This window comes from Amblyomma maculatum, chromosome 4, assembly GCF_055883805.1.
Source record: "Amblyomma maculatum isolate TAMU_Amacu chromosome 4, ASM5588380v1, whole genome shotgun sequence".
NCBI lineage: Eukaryota > Metazoa > Arthropoda > Arachnida > Ixodida > Ixodidae > Amblyomma > Amblyomma maculatum.
The window spans coordinates 167277210-167298223 of record NC_139347.1 but is presented as its reverse complement, the minus strand read 5'-3'; the positions used below and the strand labels follow the sequence as shown (position 1 = coordinate 167298223).

Here is a 21014-nt window from a genome sequence, read left to right as displayed (position 1 = left end):
GTCTGCGAGTATAAAGGAGTGGATCAAGTTCGCATGGTGTTACGTTTTTCAGTTTCTATTTGAAACCAATCGTCTGCTCCGGCTCATGTTTGGCTGCGCCTGCTTTGTTCCTTGGAGAAGTGCGTTTTTGGCCGATCAGCCTGTGTCACCCAGTACTCACGAGGCAATCAATCCCTGTCAGTAATCATCACCGCAAATGGCGGTTTCTATATAGCAGGGCCTATAAATATATATATATATATATATATATATATATATATATATATATATATATATATATATATATATATATATATATATAGGGAGGGGGTTGAAGCTCGAATGGGTCCGATAGGTCATAAACTTGAAGTAGGTAACACACGGTGAAACAACAACACTTTAATCCGACGTTTCGGCCGGGGTCCGGCCTTTGTCAAAGAATGTAGAAAGAAGATGTCGGTTCCCAGTTCTTATATACGTGCACAATCGAAGAACACGTGACCAGCCACTGTCAACAAATAAACACCAAAATATCAAAAACAGATTTCACACGCGTGATGTAATGGCGGTGCAAGGTATATAGACCGAATGACACGTGTTGCGCTTAGGTCATTCATCTTAATGTGTTGCACAAAGAAAAGAAGATATATCACTAAAGAGACTGTTGTCACTATCAGGGCACAAAACAAAATATCGCGAGGTTAGGATGGGTGGTATACATGCCACACTTAATTCTGCAATATTCAGGAGGGAAAGGGGGGGGGGATTCATCTACTGAAATATCATTCTCATTGGTAGGCGACAGTAGCAGATAACACGTCAGTAGAATTTAACAGTGAAATATAACTGTGATTTAGCGCGGTACACACACACAAAAATGTAAACAGTCACTCAAATCGCGGCACGGTGACAAAACTCGATTTTCTGCTCAATGCTATAGTTACAAAAAGAAGCAAAGTTAACTGTTCGTAACAGTGTTGATAACAAAAGGAATCGTGGGCAAGGTTATTGGATAAGTTGTAATGATTAGTGCATGTTACGGCGGGAAGCAATATGATCGTGAGAAACTGGCAAACATGAAAACGATCAGTGCAAGTAAAGCATGACATACTGTGAGGGGCTTTGGGCTGTGACCGTAAAAGCGCAAGCGAAAAGGCAAACAGTGCCAAATGGAGCCAATGTCGATTAAACATATCTTTTAGGAAGCTGCCAATGGTGCTACCATTTAGTTAAAATGCTACGACGAGAGGCAAGTTAGCTTGCCAATGTGTTCATTCAGACCACAAGAAACCGTGTTAAACTTATGTATTAAAAATGATTCGCGAACTTCGCGTTCATGGTGGGTTCTGAAGCCTGATTCCAGTAAAGTTACTTGCATTTTTTCAAAGGGGTGCTTGGTAATGTTTACATGCTTAGAGATAGGAAGGTTAGGCAGTGTATTACAATGAGCTTTATGATTATTAAATCGGTATCTCAAGGGTGTTTCGGTTTGGCCAATGTACTGAATTTTGCAGATAGAACATTCAAGCATGTAAATCACGTTGTCCGTATCACATGAGAAGTTGCCTCGAATCTTTACATTAAAGTTCGATGCAGTGCTGAAAGCTTTCACTGATGTCGTCATTTGTGCACAAACTTTGCAGCGTGACTTGTTGCAAGGATGGCAGCCGATTGGTGCAGTGGGGCTAGTTTTAGACGAAGTTAAAATATCACTGAGGTTCTTGTTACGGCGATAGACAACACGGGGGGGGCTTGCTGATAAATTTCTTTTAGACGATCACTTTGCATGAGAATACTATGATGTTTCTTTAATATGCCTGCAACGTTGGGGACCGAAGCTGAATGCGTTAGCACGAGATTGATTCGTGATTGGCCGGATGGTTCCTTTTCCGCTTTGAGGAGTGCTTTGCGATCAAGAAGGCTTGCTCGTTCCACTGCATCATTTATTAGGCGCTCTGGATATTTGCGTTCCATTAGGGTGTTATGAAGGTTGGCACAGTGAAATTCAAAGTCGCGATCGTCTGTACATATCCGTTTAAAGCGGACGGTTTGTCCATATGGGATGCTAGTCTTCCAGTATTTAAGATGGCTGCAGTCGAAGTGCAGGTCGAAGTGCAGTTTCTCACGATCATATTGCTTCCCGCCGTAACATGCACTGATCATTACAACTTATCCAATAACCTTGCCCACGATTCCTTTTGTTATCAACACTGTTACGAACAGTTAACTTTGCTTCTTTTTGTAACTATAGCATTGAGCAGAAAATCGAGTTTTGTCACCGTGCCGCGATTTGAGTGACTGTTTACATTTTTGTGTGTGTGTGTACCGCGCTAAATCACAGTTATATTTCACTGTTAAATTCTACTGACGTGTTATCTGCTACTGTCGCCTACCAATGAGAATGATATTTCAGTAGATGAATCCCCCCCCCCTTTCCCTCCTGAATATTGCAGAATTAAGTGTGGCATGTATACCACCCATCCTAACCTCGTGATAGTTTGTTTTGTGCCCTGATAGTGACAACAGTCTCTTTAGTGATATATCTTCTTTTCTTTGTGCAACACATTAAGATGAATGACCTAAGCGCAACACGTGTCATTCGGTCTATATACCTTGCACCGCCATTACATCACGCGTGTGAAATCTGTTTTTGATATTTTGGTGTTTATTTGTTGACAGTGGCTGGTCACGTGTTCTTCGATTGTGCACGTATATAAGAACTGGGAACCGACATCTTCTTTCTACATTCTTTGACAAAGGCCGGACCCCGGCCGAAACGTCGGATTAAAGTGTTGTTGTTTCACCGTGTGTCACCTACTACAAGTTTATATATATATATATATATATATATATATATATATATATATATAAAGTGTTCTAGCGAAATCTGGTTGAGTACAGGGAGCCGAAACCAAATAAATTGGAAAGAAGGATTAGTAAGAGAAATTCCATGAAATCAATAAAGAAATTGAAAATAAGTTAGGAATGACGGCAGCAAATTGAGAGCTAGAGAGGCCCAAGTCGTCTTCAGGTTACGTAGGTCGTGTCGATGAGATGACAAGCAGTCAACTTACGTCGGCCAATTGTCGTATAGATGCTGATGACGCTGACGACTTGCCAAGTACTCATGTTACCGCAGTACTACCTAGATGCAGACATAGCGAAGTCGTGGCATTGACATACTGAATCTATCTGGTATCGTGCTATTTTGAGTGCCTCTCAATATATTTGGTTTTAGGTGCGCCCATCTTAATGTGTTTTTCGGTAAAGCCAGTTCTTAGGTGATGTGCTTTGCAGGGAGCTTGTAAAAGAATGAAATGGGCGGTTATGTTAGAAAAAATTAAACATGATAAATTAAATACATATGGGAAGAAACCATCTTCATCTTCCCTACCTCATTCATTAGGATCAAAATCGAAATAATGTGCTTGAACATTTGGCACACCGTTCTCTTCTCAGTATATCCAGGCGAAAACCTTATTTGTCTCATGGAATGCCCAACATGTCACCAGAACTAGTGGTACCGGAAGTAATGTACCAGGATGTGAAGTAATGTGCCAGAAATTCATTCAGGTAATCAGGTAGAAATTGAATAAGACTGTGGTGCGCCATAACCAGAGCTTATAAAGACTGGAAGACCCGTTATCCTTCAATATATATCCATTGTGGATCACTCGCCTCATTATATCCCATGAAGAGACAAATAGCACTTCAATGACCTCACTATAGGGCTGAATTGTCCCTGCAAAAGACCAAAGTAGCTTGGCGGCGGCGATTGCAGCAAGCGTTCAAGTTGGTCGTCGAACGACGAATGCCTTATTGCATTCACCAGCGCACAATTTATAGTTGTTGAGAAGCATCCAGATGATGGCGCAAAAGATGACCGGAACAACCTGCAACCTTCTGGAAACGGATGCAGGCATCTTGAACCAGTCCAGAGACATCCCGGTGCATCTTTTGTGACGGTAGTGGTGGTTAAAAATTAGTCTCTAACAGATGCTGGAGAGGCGTCAACCTATCCCCTACACGATTGCCTGGAGCCCTTGGACCCGGGCGGCATGTTCGGCCAGCTAGATTACACCTAGCTGAGTCTCAGAGTGTGAGCAAAGAGTATTCTCCCAACATTCTTCCTTTTTTATCTCTGTATTTGCAGTTGGTATTTCTGGACACGCCCATATCATATGTACCAGATCCGCCTTATCCTCACAGTTTGCACCTATCTGAGACTTGTTCTGGGTACCACTGACGTACGGTTGCTGGATTCGGAAAAATCCGTTTCTAAGCGCCTCCAAGTGCATTCTTGGGTCTTATTTAACGTCCTATCTGCCGGTGGGTACTCTACTCTGTTTAGCCGATAGTATTCAGTAATAGTTTTACAGCTGACTAGCCTGTCCCTGCTAAGAGCATACTGAGGGTCAGAGCCTACCCGGAAGGTGCGCCGGCGTTCAAGCTTATGAGCTCCCTAATTTCCCTAAAGCTGGGAGTGGTCTGGTGCCCATATTAGATGTATTTTCTGCCATCCTTACATGCTTTTAGTATCCTTTTTGCTGTGGAGAGACCATTCCCTTGAGGAAGTTGCATATTTCTGTTTTCGAAACACGTATAATTGCAAGTCATTGTCCGTGATATTGCAAAGGCAATTGCCCCCTCTTAATCCGTGTGAGGTAACTTCATCCTAACCGAGCCGCTTATTCTTAGATTCTGTTGATTTGACACAACCGCAACCATAACATGAATTGAAAGGTTACGTGTACTTCGGGACACAAAAAAGCACACAAACGACATGTTCGAAGCGCAACTTCCAACTGGTTTAATTTCGAGAAGGCCGATACATTTAAACCGGCGCTGTGCAGACACAAGATTAACTAGCACTGCTCATGTTGCGTCCCGCCACCAAGTGTTCCGCCAGATAGCAAACGTGTAAAACTGATATCATTCGATGCAATAATCAAATACAAGAAAATGCCATGACACGGATAAAAGGGAAGATGAAGCATGAAGTGAACGATGAACGGATAACATTTCTTAGCAAAGGCAGTGTCAAGAAAATAAAAAACAAAAAAGCAGTCATTGTGTAAAATTTCCTTATCGCAGAAATAGCAGTGTCAAAACGTAAGAAAGAACAAGATGCCGAAAGACAAGAACAAGTCGAACACGATGGGGAAAGGCTTCTTTAACGAAACATCAAACGAAGGCTAGAACAACCCACCAAAACTAAGGTGAGGCAAACAAGAAAAGGAATTCACACGTGTCCATCTAAGAATGTTACCTCTTTGTTTAGCAGTACGACAGAAGCAGTGCTGATGCATTTGTCACTAGTGTTAGTAATATGAAAGGCTTCAATTATTTCTCTACTAAATTTAGTTTTTGCGTGTTCCAGGATCGAGGTACTGCTGAACGAAGGCTTGCATTTATGAGTCGCGGCATGCTCAGGCAGGCAGCGTCTTTCACTGTTTTGCACTGTCTTGTCATGTTCCCGCAGTCTGTTGTGGACGCATTTTCATGTTTGTCCAATGTATGCACAACCACAAGTTAGAGGAATACTGTATACTACGCTGGTGGCGCAACCGACATCTTTTTCTATGCTTTTCCCCATTACTCCCGCTTCCTGGACAGGACAGTGCAAACAGTAGATAGACGACTGGGAGCTGAGAAAAGAACCTTTGCATCGTGTGTCTGGCCTATCTTCTTTAAGTTGTGGGAGATTTTGTGAATATAAGGAATAACCGTCTTGCGTTGTCTGGGAACTGTGGGTCTCGAAGGCTTCTTGTCTCCTGCTTTTAACTTCCTTAGAAGACTCACAGTGACACTCCTGATGACATTGTAGGAGTAACCTGCTTTGTCGAGACGGGCGACCTGATTTCCGAAGCTGTTTTTCATGAGGTGCGGACAACTTTTGAATAGCGCTGCTCGAAGAGCCGTATCTATGCTGCGTTTCATCAATTTAGAGTGGGCACTCTCATACGGAAGGAGAGTGTTCTTTGTGCGTGGGTTGTACTTGTAGCACAGAATAAATTGAGAGTCTTCAAAGATGACTTGTGTGTCCAAGAACTGGATCCATTTGCCTCGAGGGAGTTCCCAGGTAAATGTAAGGCCTTTGGATTCAATGGTAAACAAACTGACGATCTCAGACACCAAATCATCAAGATTGAATCCTGACGGAGCATCTAGAATAGCTAAGTAGTCATCAACGTACCCCTGGGTTTTGAGTACTGTCGTACCTGCCAGGTGTTTCTTGATCCGGTTGTCCATGGAAGACAGGTATATATCGCAGAGTACCGGTGCGACTGCAGATCTAATCCAAATTCCATCTTTCTTCGCATAAGATTTCCCCTCGAAGGATATCGCTGTCGACTGCTGGTAGAATTCAAGGAGAGTGATGAAGTTGCCTGTGCTGATTCCGGAGGAATTTTGAAAGCTTATCTCATTTGTGTGACCTATCTTATCCCGAACTGCTTCTAGAAGGCCTCCGTGTGGGATAGAATAGTACAGATCCTCGACGTCTATTGAAAATGCTGAAGTGGCGAAGTCAAGGGCTTGAAAAGGAGTGATTGCCACTGTAGAACTTTTGACCAGAAAGGGATCCTCTAGTCGCAGGCTCTTGAGTTGTAGCTGTAAAATCTTGCTGACTGTGGCTTGCCAAGTGCCTTGTTCCGAGACTATAATCCTTAGCGGGCATTCTGGTTTATGGGTTCTACCTGAAAAGAAAACCACCAGGAAATCTTTCTTTGATTTTTCGACGTCAGTGTTTCCTCTGTCGAGGGACAGCTCCCGTAGCATCTGCACCGCCGTCGACTTTTGTTTCTTCGGTCGAAACTTCGCAGCCTTAAAATTCTTCTTCAACGCTGCCTGTGCTTTTCCTTTGAAAAGTGATTCATGCATCGCAACAAATCCCCCTTTCTTGTCAACTTGGAACTTGTCCCCACAGCGCTGAATCGCCTTTGCTGTCTTCACAATGGGAGGCTTCTTTTTAGTGCCGGCTTCAGCCGTCCGCACGAGGCAGTCGACTCCATCACCAATGACTCTAACCAGGTTTGCTTCAGAAGCGCCGGTGGCCACGTTCCTCACAAGTTCCAAACGTTGAGGTCTGCTGGTGCTTGGTTCGTAGCTGAACTTAGGATCTTTTTGCAGTGTTCTCCTGACGTCCTCGAGTGGTGACACATCCCCCAGAACGGAGCTCCATGCCTGCTATCTCTCGCAGACTTTTCTGTCTGTGTGGCAAATGGGCGACGGTGTTGTGCCTCTGGAACTCTGTTGACTGGGCAGCTACCTTCTTGTACTCAGCGAGGCGACGAGCTTGTCTTGAAGGCTGAGTGCTCTCCTTTACCACCACCTTGAGGTATTCTTCAAATAGCCGAGCCTGATTCCAGTATTCATATTTAAGAATTTTACACATGCGTTTCACATGTCCCCATGTCGGATTCGTAAAACCAAAAAGCCGTCGTACCTCCTTCGGTGTTTGCTTCTTTTGAATGCAGTAAGTTAGAAGCCTAGCTTGGCTGACGGTGCTGGCGGTGAGATTGATGCACGCGGTTGCCGGCTCAAGGGTCTTCGATGCAAGAATTTTCGGTGCCTTTTTGTGTCCCTTCTTCTTCGCGCAAGTATACGTGACCGTTCAAAGATGAACCAACTTGCCCAAACAAGAGTATTACTTAACCATAACATGCCTCTCCTCATACTCGGCAGCGTCGACGACATAAACCACGCCCTGTATTCCTTGATATCTCTTATGCAGCGTTCCCACCCTTTTCTTCCATTTTTCCTCATAATGCTCTAGATGCATGTTTCGTGGCAGCGCGGGGAGTTTCAGTCGCTTCCTGACTTTCATCGAGACATGCGTCTTCTGGTCCATTTGGCTTTCGTATCGAATTCCTAGTCTTAGCAGTATACTTCTTGCCGCCCGCGCCTTTGCCACTATTTCGTACTTGGAGATTTGGTTGGCCTCTATCACCTCTGCCAGTGTATTGCGCACCCTCCGCTTCATTAGCCGGCTCGTAGACGTACTGATGGGGAGACCAAAGGCTGTGGTTCAATCAATGATTGCTTTAATCTTAGCCTTCTCGTTTTTGGTAAGGCGTAAGTACGGGACTCCGTAGATAATCTCGCTGATGAACGCATGTAGAAGCGTTAAGTTTGCTTCTCTCATGGCCAACTTGCGATTTGTGATGCGTGTAATATTCGTATCGTTTGTTGAGCGCAGCCTTAGAGTGTTTTCATAGCTTCTCCGTGACGACCATTTTCCTGCAGCCACATACTTAGGATCCTAATCTTGTCCACTCTGGAGATGGGAACTCCATCTGCCTTTAGTTTGAGTCTCGGTTGTTCTTTGTCCAATTTGTTACGTGGTGGCTGATACACGAACATCTTGGACTTTTCGTGAGAGCTTTTCAGGCGTCTAGGTGTTAAGTATTCTTCAAACGTTTTCACAGCTGCCTGAAGGATGCCTTCAATTTTCCCATCAATACCTCCAGTGGTCCAGAGTGTGACGTTGTCTGCGTACAGGCGTTTAGCACCTCAATGTTTTCTAGCTTTGATGGAAGCTTATTGAGTGGAACATTCAAGAGTAGGGGAGAAAGGACTAAGCCTTGGGGTCGTCCTCTGCTGCCCAGCGTAAATTTGTCAAACTTCTGTTTTCCCATTTGGATGATTGCTTCTCGCTTTGAGAGAAAGTCCTTTACGTAGTTGTAAGTGCTTTCACCTACGCCGCGATTGTCTAGGTTGTCTAGGCGATTGTCTACGCCGCGATTGTCTTTTCAAGCATTGCCTTGTGTCTGACGTTATCGAAGAGTTTTGCTACGTCCAGGCCCAGGATAACTTGCGTGTCTTTAATATGCGCTTCGATGATCTGGTTTCAAGCATTGCCTTGTGTCTGACGTTATCGAAGAGTTTTGCTACGTCCAGGCCCAGGATAACTTGCGTGTCTTTAATATGCGCTTCGATGATCTGGTTTTGAATTTGCAGCACAAGGTCCTGGATCGACAGACCAGGTCTGAAGCCCATAATAGAGTTTGGGTAGAGTCCATTGTCTTCTATGTCTGTGTTTTATCTTGCCAGGATTACATGTTTCAAGAGTTCCCCCCGCACGATGTCTAAGAAATTGGTCTTATATTTTCAATCTGTAGCTTTCCACCAGGTTTGATGTTCATGAAAATCTGCGCCGTTTTTCATATGGTTGGAAGTCATCCTAGTTACCAGCAATTTGTATGTATCTTCCGAGGGCAGGAATTGAGTCCTAGCCCAGATTTTGCAACATTTTGTTTCTCACTCTACCTGGCCCAGCTGCTAATTTTGCTTTAAGGCGAGCTATTTGAGACTTGATTTCTGTTTCTTTTATGGGTCTAACCAGGCCCAAGTTTCGGCGAACCGTGGTAGTATAGGAGTGCTTCAAGGGCAGGAGTTCCACATAGTGTACCTGTATTTCTGCAGAAAGCTCCTTTTTCGTCTCATCGTAGAACTGGACGAGCTCTTTAACGTTTTTCTTCTGCTCTTACTTCCAACCTACCGGCTCCAAACGATAGCGTAGTAGATGGCAGTTTTTCGCTAGTCCTATGGATCTTTTCAATATGTTGCATGCAGATTCCCAGTTTTGTCTACATAGCTGAAGTGCATATTCTATTTGTTTGTTGATTCGGGCCAGTCTGCGACGTGCAATCCTGTTTCATCTGTGCTGCTTTATCTTCTCCAATCCCTTTTTGGCTTATCATAAGAACAGAAAACGGCTGTCTTCTTACTCCAGACATGGTTCTTTCGGGCACCTCTGTGATTGCTTCTTCAACATTTCCACGAAGCGCTGTGGCCCACTCTTCTATATTTGTTATTTCTCAGCTTTCTATAGTTGTTATTTCTCTGCTTTCTATTTGACTTCTGATTTTCTTAAAGGTTTTCCACTCCACTAGTGTAGCCTCTTTGCCTTTGAGTCTTCGCGCTCCTCCTTCCACCACAGTTTCGATGATATAATGGTCACTGCCAAGGTTCTCTTGACTGTTACACCATGTGGCGTCTTTACCATGCTTAAGAAAAGTCTGGTACAGAGAAGTGTCTTGCCACGCTATTTCCGCTTAGGGTTCGATTCTCTGGATCCATTAACAACGTTAGACCTGCCTGTCGCGCGTCTTGCCAGAGGTTCCGGCCCTTTATATATTCTCGCTTGTAGCCTCACGCTGAATGTGGAGCGGTAAATTCGCATACAACAATCAGCGCAGTTTTCAGTCTTTTGGAGAAGTGTCTCCAATTTTTCCTTTCTCTGCCGCGGAGTGCTGCATACATTCAGGATGAAAAGGCTTCCTTCTGTCTTCCTGTTTGGTATGAGTGCGACGAGGACGTGGTCAATGTTTTAAACCTCCCTGTCATGCCTGATTGCTGTTATGTTTCTCTTAATTAGTGTAGCCACCCGCGGCTTCTCCTCTTCCTTACAGAAAAGCTTCATATCTCTTTAGCTTTGCTTGCATTTCTAGTTCTTTTACGCGATTATTTCCAGATTGTGTTTTTTACGAAGCAGTTGCTGCAGAACCGGCCTTTTTCGGCGGTATCCCTGACAATTTTACTGCCAAATAGTATGCCTGATATTTCTGATGGCCATCATTACCTGTGTTTTCGTTTGTGGCGTCCTCTCCGCATCCAGCGTGGCGAAGCGCGCATCTATCTCATTGAACTTGATAGGGAACGCATTTAGTGGCACCCAGATTGCCGCAAATTCTGAAACTATCTCCTTAAGTAACTCGTCGAAGTTCTGCTCTAGCATCTGGTCGATAATTCTACTGACCTCCTCTAGCGTTATGTTGAAATCCTTCGATTTTTCAGCCTTCCTTTTCGCTTAAGGCGGGGCATCCTGTCTTCTATACTGGTTTGCTTTAGGGTTCGAGCCAACCTGCGTTCCAACGCCACTCTGCTGCCGATACATTAGGGGTTTCTAGTTTTTCAACCTTATTTTTAAGACTTTCATTTTCCCTGAATACCAAGTGCCTAAATTTTGGAAGCTCTTCGGTATGCTTGCTGATTCTTTTGGGAGACTATCTGCCCAGCTCACCTCAATATCATTTGGTTTTTAGGATGGTTTCTAGCCCCTGGATTGGGTCCTAGATCTTGTGCGACCTCCGAATTCGTTTCTGGAACTCGACCGGCCCCTGAAATGGTTTCTTCGGTTCACGAAACTGGAACTATCGAAGCCACCCTCTTTCTGAGTTCTTTTGCGGATGCAAGAAAACCCAATAATGTGTTGATTCCAGTCCGACATCTGTCGGTTCATTTGTCCCCTACAGAATTGTCACTAGCTTGATTAATAACTTTTCTGCTGACATAGTGTCAGTCGCGGATTCAGTTTCGTCCGAGAGCTTTTGTGATTTGTTGAGTAGCGACAGTAGCGTGAAGGTTTCAGTAGTTTAATTGCATGATTCGGTGGAGAAGCCTTCAACGCGCATGCAGAAAACCATATTCTATCGTATTCTATCGTATGATATTCTATCGTATCGTACCAACAACACCTGCGCCAGATGAAAGTTTGGAAAAGCATTGCGAAATGCTTAGAGTGGCAGAACCGCGACCACTTTTTTCTCTTAGAAAGGAATTAGGCTCCAGTCAAGACATGTCTCAGCAATAAACTCTCGCTTCTTCATATTTGGATATAAGAAACTCCTTTCATAAAAGTTATGAATGAAAGGTAATATGACAGCGCCTTGTGAACATCAGTTTACTGATCCCATTTTGTTGTGTATAACTGAGGTGGCAAATTACATTCGATGACTGAGGACATAGCAGTAGCTGCGCGACAGTGACCTAAACTTTAAATAAGGTCGCCCAAGTTGCAGCATAGAAGATTTGGAAAGGCACGAAGTTTGAAATTATACAACTGAATGCGCAGGTACTTCATTTGATGTTGATAACTAGAAATACGAAGGAGGAGTGGAATTGATTTCACAGCCATGCATAGACATGCAAACACAATAAATAGAATATTTAATTAAAAATGAAGCTTTGAGGTTTAAAAAAAGGCTGGAACTGAAACAGCACCATGCACCGAGAATATGGGAATTACCATGGCTAGCAAAAAGCAAATTGAGCTTGGGAACTAACGCAAGACATGAGTTGATAACTGAAGTCGAGGGCAGGAGTCAGGGATGACGACAGAGTGCAAAGGGAAAGAAACAGATCGTTCCTTAGGATTACAGAGATATTACACGTGGAAAGACGTAACAGGGGCACAGCAGTGATAAAAGCTGCTGTATGACATCAGGACGTTTGCAAGGTAAGGCTGGTAACCGATATAGAAGGGGAATTTTTCCAGCAGTGGGGGGCGGGGGGGGGGGGGGCATTCAAACTAACTGCAATACTTCGAATGTAGGGAAGGCGTACAATATTCTGCCAGAAACTGGGGCAAGGTATCGCTTTGAAGATGTACTTCATGAAAAATGTGGGCTGTGTCGAGCAGTCGTTATAATAAGTAGTTTGCTAAATACTATCGTGGCATTTGCCTGTGCTCAGTCGGTTCAATGATGTAAGCGTTTAAAAAAACGTAAAATGTTTTACGATATTATATACTTCCACAACAGAAACATCAAAACCAGCAGCTGGTTTTTATTTTAAAATGACAGGTTTACCCCGAGCTCATCAAAAATTTCTATAACATTCAGTTTTTACAAGACGAGCTGGGTTGCGGAAAGTTCTTCCCTGAGTCTCAATTTCGTCTGATCTTCAAGCGCAGATTTATTTTCAACTTTTCGTCCGTATTTTCCCGCAGGATGTATCCTGGCAGGAAGCCCGCTTGCGAGGGGAGCGATCCTGAAATGCCTTGGCGCCGTGCAAACAAAGTATACTGCAGCACTCGTTCAAACACAGCGACAACATCTATCTATGTACGGCCGGGGCCACCTTTGGCGGCTCGTCCCTACGGGCGGCGGCGAACGTCTTCCCAGAGCAGTGGTGTTCACATGGCGTCTCCTCCGCTTCCGCGCTTGATCCGCTGGCCGCGGGCCGTGCGCTAAAAGCAAACTCCTTTTCTCCTGAACGCCTGAGCACGACAAAGGCGATGCGTTCATCGGTAACGACGCCGACAGATGCCTGCAAACAATCATCGTTGCGCTCAGCAGCGCCACTCACCACATCGCGGCTCGTGGAGAAACTACTCAATTCGAGCATCGAAAGCGCGGGCGACGAAGGCATCGTCATACGGGTCCAGCGAGATGACAAAACAGCGCTGTCAGCTGCTGTATCAAAAGCTCCACTCTTGAGTTACAGCAGCTTAAACCACCCCATAGTTTCCCAGCCACCTGAGACGGGCCGTATCAGAGCCACCGCTAGGAAGGCTGACCCCAACCGTAGCTCTTCGCTGCCTGCTGAGCGGAAGACGTCGGCCATCAGTCGTGTAAACTTACTCGGAATTAGTTCGCCATTGTTATCATGTGCAAATAGTAACAAAAAGGACAACATGAACCTAGAAGACAGATGCCAACCTGATGTTTCTCAGGTCTGTTCATCCCGCCGCCAAAGCAAAGGCGTTACATTCGCGGACGAGGCCCCTCCAGCGACAAATGTCGCGGCAAACTACAGCAAGCGGGACAGCGGGCCATTCGGTTCTTCTCCAAATCAAAACAAGACCGATGACAACGCTCGTGTAGAGCATGATGAACTCGGGCTGGCCTCACTTAAGGCAGGAACTCGCTGGCTGTCACAGAGTGCGTGGCCTCTTTCAGCGCAGAATCATGGTGCGGCGAAAGGGCTTCGTGACAAAGGGAAGTCGGCACCACCATTCGCCGCCACGATCGACATTTTATCCTCGAGGTGCGCACATCGCCACGCCGCCGACTCTAGGTGGGATTCCGCCGCTTATGCCGTTTATTCTTTCTCTCGGTAACAGCAAGTTTTTTTTCTTGGCTTAACATGAGGGGGGATTGATAATCAACATTAAACATAAATCTTCCTAAGCAGTGCCTAATACTGTCACGTGATGGTGAAAAGGCCGATGATAACAAATGAAGAGTCCGGGAGTAGACTAAAGAAATCCTTCATTGGGCTGACTTGCGCCGCCAGCAGAACTAAATGATTCGGTGGCAGCGATAGCAGCATTCGTGCTCGCTGCTCGTAGGAGCAAACAATACCTGTCGCGCCCGTCTACGCTCAATTTAGAGCCGACGAAGAAACGTCTAGATCAATCTGCAAATGGTGACTAGCATAACCTGGACCGTTGTAGAAAAGCACGAGACTGGCTGGAATCTTCGAGATACAGCTCGACGCATCTTGCGCAAAAACAATTAATACAGCATCGTCTCGGGACAACTGCATGAATAAACAAACAATACTGAATCAATCCGCGCACTAAATTCGCAGCTCTAAGGTCGCATGCCAGCGGCTATCTAAAACGAATCTAAAAAGAAGATACAAAAATTCGAATGATTCGCGGCGATAGGTTCCATGAGTTAAACTCATATCAAAGAAAACGATGTTAGCTCCAAATACGAAGTTTCCTGAGCGAAAGAAGTTACTGACACGCGCTAAAGATGGATTACATAATGCGCCAAAACAGCGCCAAACGGGATGGGAGGAATAGCGGGAAACAATAGTAGTATATGATGACATATCTTGATAAAATATGTATTGCCGGGCTGTTCAAGTGAATTTAAATAAATATGTATAGATAGTGGGAGCCCTGTAAGTTTTTGGTGGGTTGTCTGCCAGAGGGCAGTGGAGTTTTCAGAGGGTTTTGTGCTTCATTTATAGTGCCAGTTTCCATTTTTGGGCCTAAGTGTAATAAATATTTGTGTAACAAAACAAAATATTTGGAAGCACCTTCGTGATTGGTTTTTCTTACTGATTGTAATTTGTTGGTTTGATTTGTGGGGTTTAACGCCCCAAAGCAACTCAGGCTATGAGGGACGCCGTAGTGGAGGACTCCGGAAATTTTGACCACCTGGGGTTCTTTTAACGTGCACTGACATAACAAATCACACGGGCGCCTTGCTTTTCGCCTCCATCGAAAAGCGGCCGCCAAGGCCGGGATTCGATCCCGCGTCCTTGGGAACAGTAGTCGAGCGCCGCAACCACTGCGCCACCCCGGCGGATGCCTGAACAGATTATCAGTTGTGAGAATTATAAGGCTTTGCTGAACTTTGAAAAATAAGTGTTCGTATGGTATTGGATTTGAATGCATGTTTGTTTCGAAGCTGTGTTCTCGCAAAGAGTATAATAGCAATCATTATAAAGAAGTCAATAGTACCGCGGTCGCGATCAGTTGGTATTGCTTTTGGTCAAACGCATGCTGATGCTTAGGGATAGGAAGAAAAGTCGTCTCATGCGGAAAGGCTAGTTATTCGGTAAAAGAGACTGTGGGCTGCGCTGTGGGTCATTCCTGTGGACTGATACATCCACTCATCAAATGCGTCTGCTGAAGCTTTGCTTATTCTGGGGTATGAATTGCCTTTTTTGTGCGTATTGATTTATTATTATTTAGTTGATTTGCACATTGGATGATGTTTGATACATCTGGCTAGCTATGACTTTACCTGTCACAATATGGCGGTGGTCATTGAAGACTGCTATTTCCTAAAGTTATAACAGCTTTATTATATTTTTATTTGTATATGATATAATAGTGAAAAATATATCCGTAAATGTCAGTGTCTTCCTTGTTCATATAACACTGAAAATGTGAAGCTCTTCTAATTTATTAGCTGCAAAAATTTTCGATCTAACTGCAGAATCTGCACTGGACAAATGCGTAAGCCTGAACGTTGCTGTGTTGTCTAGGAGATGTGTCAATGGAATTCCACGAGGGACCAATACTGCACCTTTCCTTTCCTCTAGATCGATTGTAGAATGCCAGTATCAATGACGCGTTGAACGGAACGCTGGTTGTGTTCGATAAGGTTAGCGAGATGGACTATGTGCAGGCTTTCGCATTTCTGCACTCTTCTCTGAAGTTTTCCTACTGCAGTTGTTTGATTACATCTCTTTACACACTTTCTAACCATTCCCACACATTTGTGCTTGCAAATCACGCCCGTTTCCACTCGTTAACTTTGAAACATTTCAAATTTTCGTCCACAGAAGTTAAGCTTACGTTATCGGAAATCGAGTACCACTTGACCCTCGTTGACGGCGACATTACCCCTACCGGCGCTTCTGACGTCTCATTGACCTATGTGGCTCTAATTAACTAATTAGCCCACATGTACCTCCTGATTTCCGGCACGGAATTTTTTGATGCTCTATCTGATGCAACCATTTTTGTTCTTATAAACGCATTCGTTCTAACGTAATCGTGCAACGTGCGGACAAGCTCGTGATGACGCGAAACCCCAAGCCATACAATGCTTACGCAATAATAAAAGTGTTCTCGGTTATGCTACATTAATGCCCCTAATAACCCTGCCGTGGTGGAGCAGTGGTAAGAAGCCCGACTACTGTGCCAGGGTACCCGGGTTCAATCCCGACCGTGGCGGCTGCGATTCGATGGAGGCGAAACGAAGAGGCGTCCGTGCGCTGTGTAATTTCAGCGTTGTTGTTGTGGCTGTAGGAAGAAGGAAAAGAAAATGCACGGGCCTGCCTGCTACTGGCTCTGTAGCTGAGGAGGAGGAGGAGGAAAAACTTTATTTAGTCCTGTATTATTTGGCGGTTTTTGGACGTCTTCAGAGATGTCTGCTTGTTGTATCCACAAGAGTCTTCTCCGTCGACTTCGTCCACTTTTTTACAATGGTCGGTTGCCCTCAGTCCAGGGCTCCGCTGGCTGCTGCCGCCCGTTGGGCTCGCTGTACCAGACCTTGCCGGTCTTCGCAGCGGTCGCTGGACAGCAGTCTCCCATTGCTCCGCACTCGGGTTTCGAATTTTGGGGACCACATCTATGTTTTGACATGCCCATGTGATGTGATATAGTGTTGGTTTTTCATAGCACCACGGACATCTGTCAGCGTATATGGTAGGGTGCATTTTGTTTAGTATGTGTAGGTTTCGGTATGAACCCGTCTGTAATTGTCTCCATATGACAGTTTCCTCTCTGGTGAGAGAACTGTGCGGTGGGGGATATCGCATTCTTCTTCCTCTATAGTTTTCTAGTATGGCCGAGTATGCCTTGGGTGCTGGCAAAAGTTCCGCGGACCCGTCGGATGCTCGGAAAGTAGTGTATGCTCGAGCTATCCTGTCAGCCTCTTGGTTCCCTGCCACCCCCATGTGCCCCGGTACCCATATAATTTTGTGTCTGGTCTTGTTTTCTTCATGCTTTTTAAATCTGTCGCTCGCTTCGAGGAGTATACGATGCGCGTGACGACCAATCCTACCATGCCATATTTCAAGCGGTAGGACCATTTTTTCGGATCTTTACCGGACTTGAAAGTTCCAAAGCGGGCGCCAGCCCGCTAACCCTGACGGGACACCCAGCATCGGCATGGGAGACCTTCGATCGAATAAAATTCACGTGCCAAACACAGGAACACCACAAGGATCAGTCATCTCACCTATCCTGTTCAATATAGCTATGATAGGTCTAGCACGAAAACTAGAGAAGATCGAAGGCATCAGGCACGCCATGTATGCAGACGACATAACAGTCTGGACGAACACCGGTTCCCTCGGGGAGAAGGAAGAAAAACTACAGGAAGCGGCCTCCTGTGTACAAAAATATCTCGGAGAAAGAGGACTCGCATGCTCGACCGAGAAATCGGAACTGCTTCGAGCGTGGAGAGGCAAACAAAACCGGACCGTCCCAACCAATGAGAACCTGAAACTCATCTGTAGCTGAGCCACCTCCGCTGCCTCGTGCGGACAGAAGAAAAAAATAGAGAAGGAAAAAGAAGAGCGACAGAAGACTTGATTGACTTGCAGGAAGGGAAAGGCTCGGTAACTGTCTGACTCGTTTTCTGTGGAAATATCAACCGCGCCGTAAGGGAAGGAAGGAAGGTGGCAGTGAAAGTGGAAAGAGAGAAAGAGAAGGTGTAGTGGAGGGCTGCGGAGTGATTTCGACCCCCTGGGGATCTTTAACGTGCGCTGACATCGCACCGCACACGTACGCCTCTTCGTTTCGCCTGCGTCGAAACGCAGCCGCCAAGGTCGGGTTCGAAGACGGGTACTCCGGCACAGTAGTCGGGCGTCTTATCACTGCACCACCCCGGCGTTGACCACCGTCCCAGGCCTGTAGGGCCAGGAACCACCACCCTTCTATCGGAAAGCTCCGATGTCAGCGCAAGAGAGAAAGGGGAGCCGTAGTGGAGGGCAACGAAGTAATTTCGACCACCTGGGGATAATTATCGTGCGATGTCAGCGCACGATAAATATCCCCAGTTGGTCGAAATTACTTCGTAGCCCTACACTGCGGCTCCTCTTTCTCTCTACTCACTTTCACTCTCACTCTCCTTCCTTCCCTTACGGTGTCCCCCTCCGGGGTGGTACAGTGGTAAGACGATCGACTACTGTGCCTGAGTACGCGGGTTTGAACCCGACTTCGGCGGCTGCGTTTCGATGGAGGCGAAACGAAGAGGCGTATCAGCCATGACAAGTGCGAGCGGAAGCTATAAAAAGGCACTATGGCGGGCGCGAGGGCGTTTTCTATATCGATGCTGCGGGTCCTGAAAGGGGAATGGCGGCCGTTGTGGTAGTGCACCAAAATCACACAGTGGATGGACTAATATTGCTCAGCCAAAACACACTGGCTGCGAAAGAAGTTGGTTGGTTGATTTGTGGGGTTTAACGTCCCATAGCGACTCAGGCTACGAGAGACGCCGCCGTAGTGGAGGACTCCGGAAGTATCGACCACCTGGGAAAGTGGCGATTGCCTTAGCTGCAACACATACTACCTCATTCTACATTCTTACATTCTTAAAGATTCACAGACGCCATATCGCAATTACCTTAGGGGCAGGATTGCACTGCTAGCAGCTAAAATCCTTGAGGGTAGTTACACCCGTGGCTACCAACCCAGGTCACCAGGGCATCCCAGGGAACGAGAGCGCACATGCCCGAGCATTTCTCCCCCGGGTACCGAATACAGATCTCGTGGAACCTCCTACTTCAGCACTTAAGATTATCTCGCCCGGTCTACCCTCCACCGGCAAAGACACTAGACAAATGGGAGGAGGTACACCTCCGCAAGCTACAGACCAACACTTTTAAAAACCTACGAAGACTACACGCAGTAGATCCAGAGTCATTTGACTCACAATGCAAATTCTGCGGGGAGACGGCGGACCTGTACCACATGGTGTGGGCCTGCCAACAAAATGAGACTCGCTATTATTAACCAGCCAGCGCAGGAGGGGTGGGAGGCAGCTCTGACCAGCTCGGACGCAAGGAGTCAAAAAGAACTCACCGAAAGAGCGAGGACGGCAGCCTACGCCAATCGGGTGACGGACTGAGGACTCCAATCACCGCTACAACCTCCGGAACATTTTTAATAATATTTTTACCACCACCACCATGTGCTGTGCGATGTCAGGGCACGTTAAAGATCCCCAGGTGATCAAAATTACTCCATAGCCCTCCGCTATGGTTCCCCTTTCTCTCTTTCAACTTTCACTCCCACCTTCCTCCCTTCCCTTGTGACGCGGTTGAGGTGTCCACAGAAAACAAGTGAGACAGTTACCGCGCCTTTCAATTCCTATATATCAATCAATCCTCCCTTCCCTTAGGGTGCTGTGAGGTGTCCACAGAAAACAGTGTGACATACTGCGCCTTTCCCTTCCTGTAAACCAATTATTATTTATTATGTTCGTAATAATGTGGAATTTTCCATTCCAAGCCTCCTACCTTTGTTTTTTCATGCGTTTCTTCCTTCACTTATAGTTGTTCATGTTATTGCACCTTCTTTTCACTTCTTTTTTGTTTGCTCTTTTCTTCGCTCTTCCACTCCAACTAGCTCTGATTCTCTTTGCATTGTTTTTTTTTGCCCGTTCGCTTGGACTGTGAGGACGTACCTCACATGAGTTCCTGCGACGAGAAACTTTTCTGATCGCGAGTTTGGTTCTACACGACTCAAGAACGCTGGTGGTGACCACGTAGAGTGACTGTCAGTTGACAAGTACCGTCCTGTGGCCTATGTTTTGGCATTTTTGTGATCATCGGCTACGCGGGCGAGCTAGGCCGCCGCGTTCCGACTGAGTTCCACATCAAGTTCCACCGCGATCCGACACCATGGTGTACACGGTAGAGGGGGACGAGATCACTGAGGAGGAATATAACAATCCTGCATTGTGGACATAGGCCATCAAAGCCCATGACAGGGCCCATCCGAAGCCTGGCAACACACCGCCGATTCCGGTAACGGACGCCAACGCAGCTCCTAAGCCCCCGGCCAAGAAGCAGCTACCGAGAAGGAAGCCGCTACCTCGACTACCGATAGAACACTATAAAGTGGTATTTAGGTCTCAAGGTGGTTTTTGACCTCCGTGCAACCACTGCAGAGACGCTCCTGCGCGCCGTGTGTAAAGGAGCCGAGCAAAACTTCGAGGAAGCCCAGTACCTCGATCAGGTGAGGATCAATCCCACCAACAACTCCTTCACCGTAAGCTCGCCTTGCACTAAAAGGACCGAAGCGTACGTAGCCCTGCAATACATGCAAATCGAAGACCAGACGCTACGCGTTAATGCGTACATCGCGGCACCAGACAACTCCATTAAAGGCGTCGTACGTGGAGCGCTCGATGGACAGACGCACCACCAGATTGTTGAGAACATCCAGAAATTGAACCCCCAATACGAGATCGCCGACGCCAGACGTATAGGAAAGTCAAGGTCTGTCGTGGTGACCTCCAGAGGCATCACGCAGGTACCCACAGGAATGCGGTTCGCTTCGGGACTTTACCGGTGCAAACCCTTTAGGAACAAGGTGGAAACGTGCTTCAATTGCTGGAAGCCTGGACAGCGCGCAGACGTCTGCATAAAGGAGAGGAAAAGCCTCAGCAGGAGGTGCGGAATGCATCATCCAACGAAAGAGCAACCTGACTGCACGCCAAGGTGCATCGTATGCAGAGGCCAACACCTCACGGGCTCTAGGAAGTGTGAACTCCGCTTCGAGCGACAGCCGAGCAGCGGCATGGCTATGAAACCTGTACACTGAGCCG

General features: G+C 46.1%; 1 pseudogene; it reads left to right on the top strand.

The window, feature by feature from the left end:
- The first annotated feature begins 12713 nt into the window (after positions 1-12713).
- The window catches only part of LOC146193441 (uncharacterized), a 78869-nt pseudogene continuing 70568 nt past the window's right edge, over positions 12714-21014 (top strand).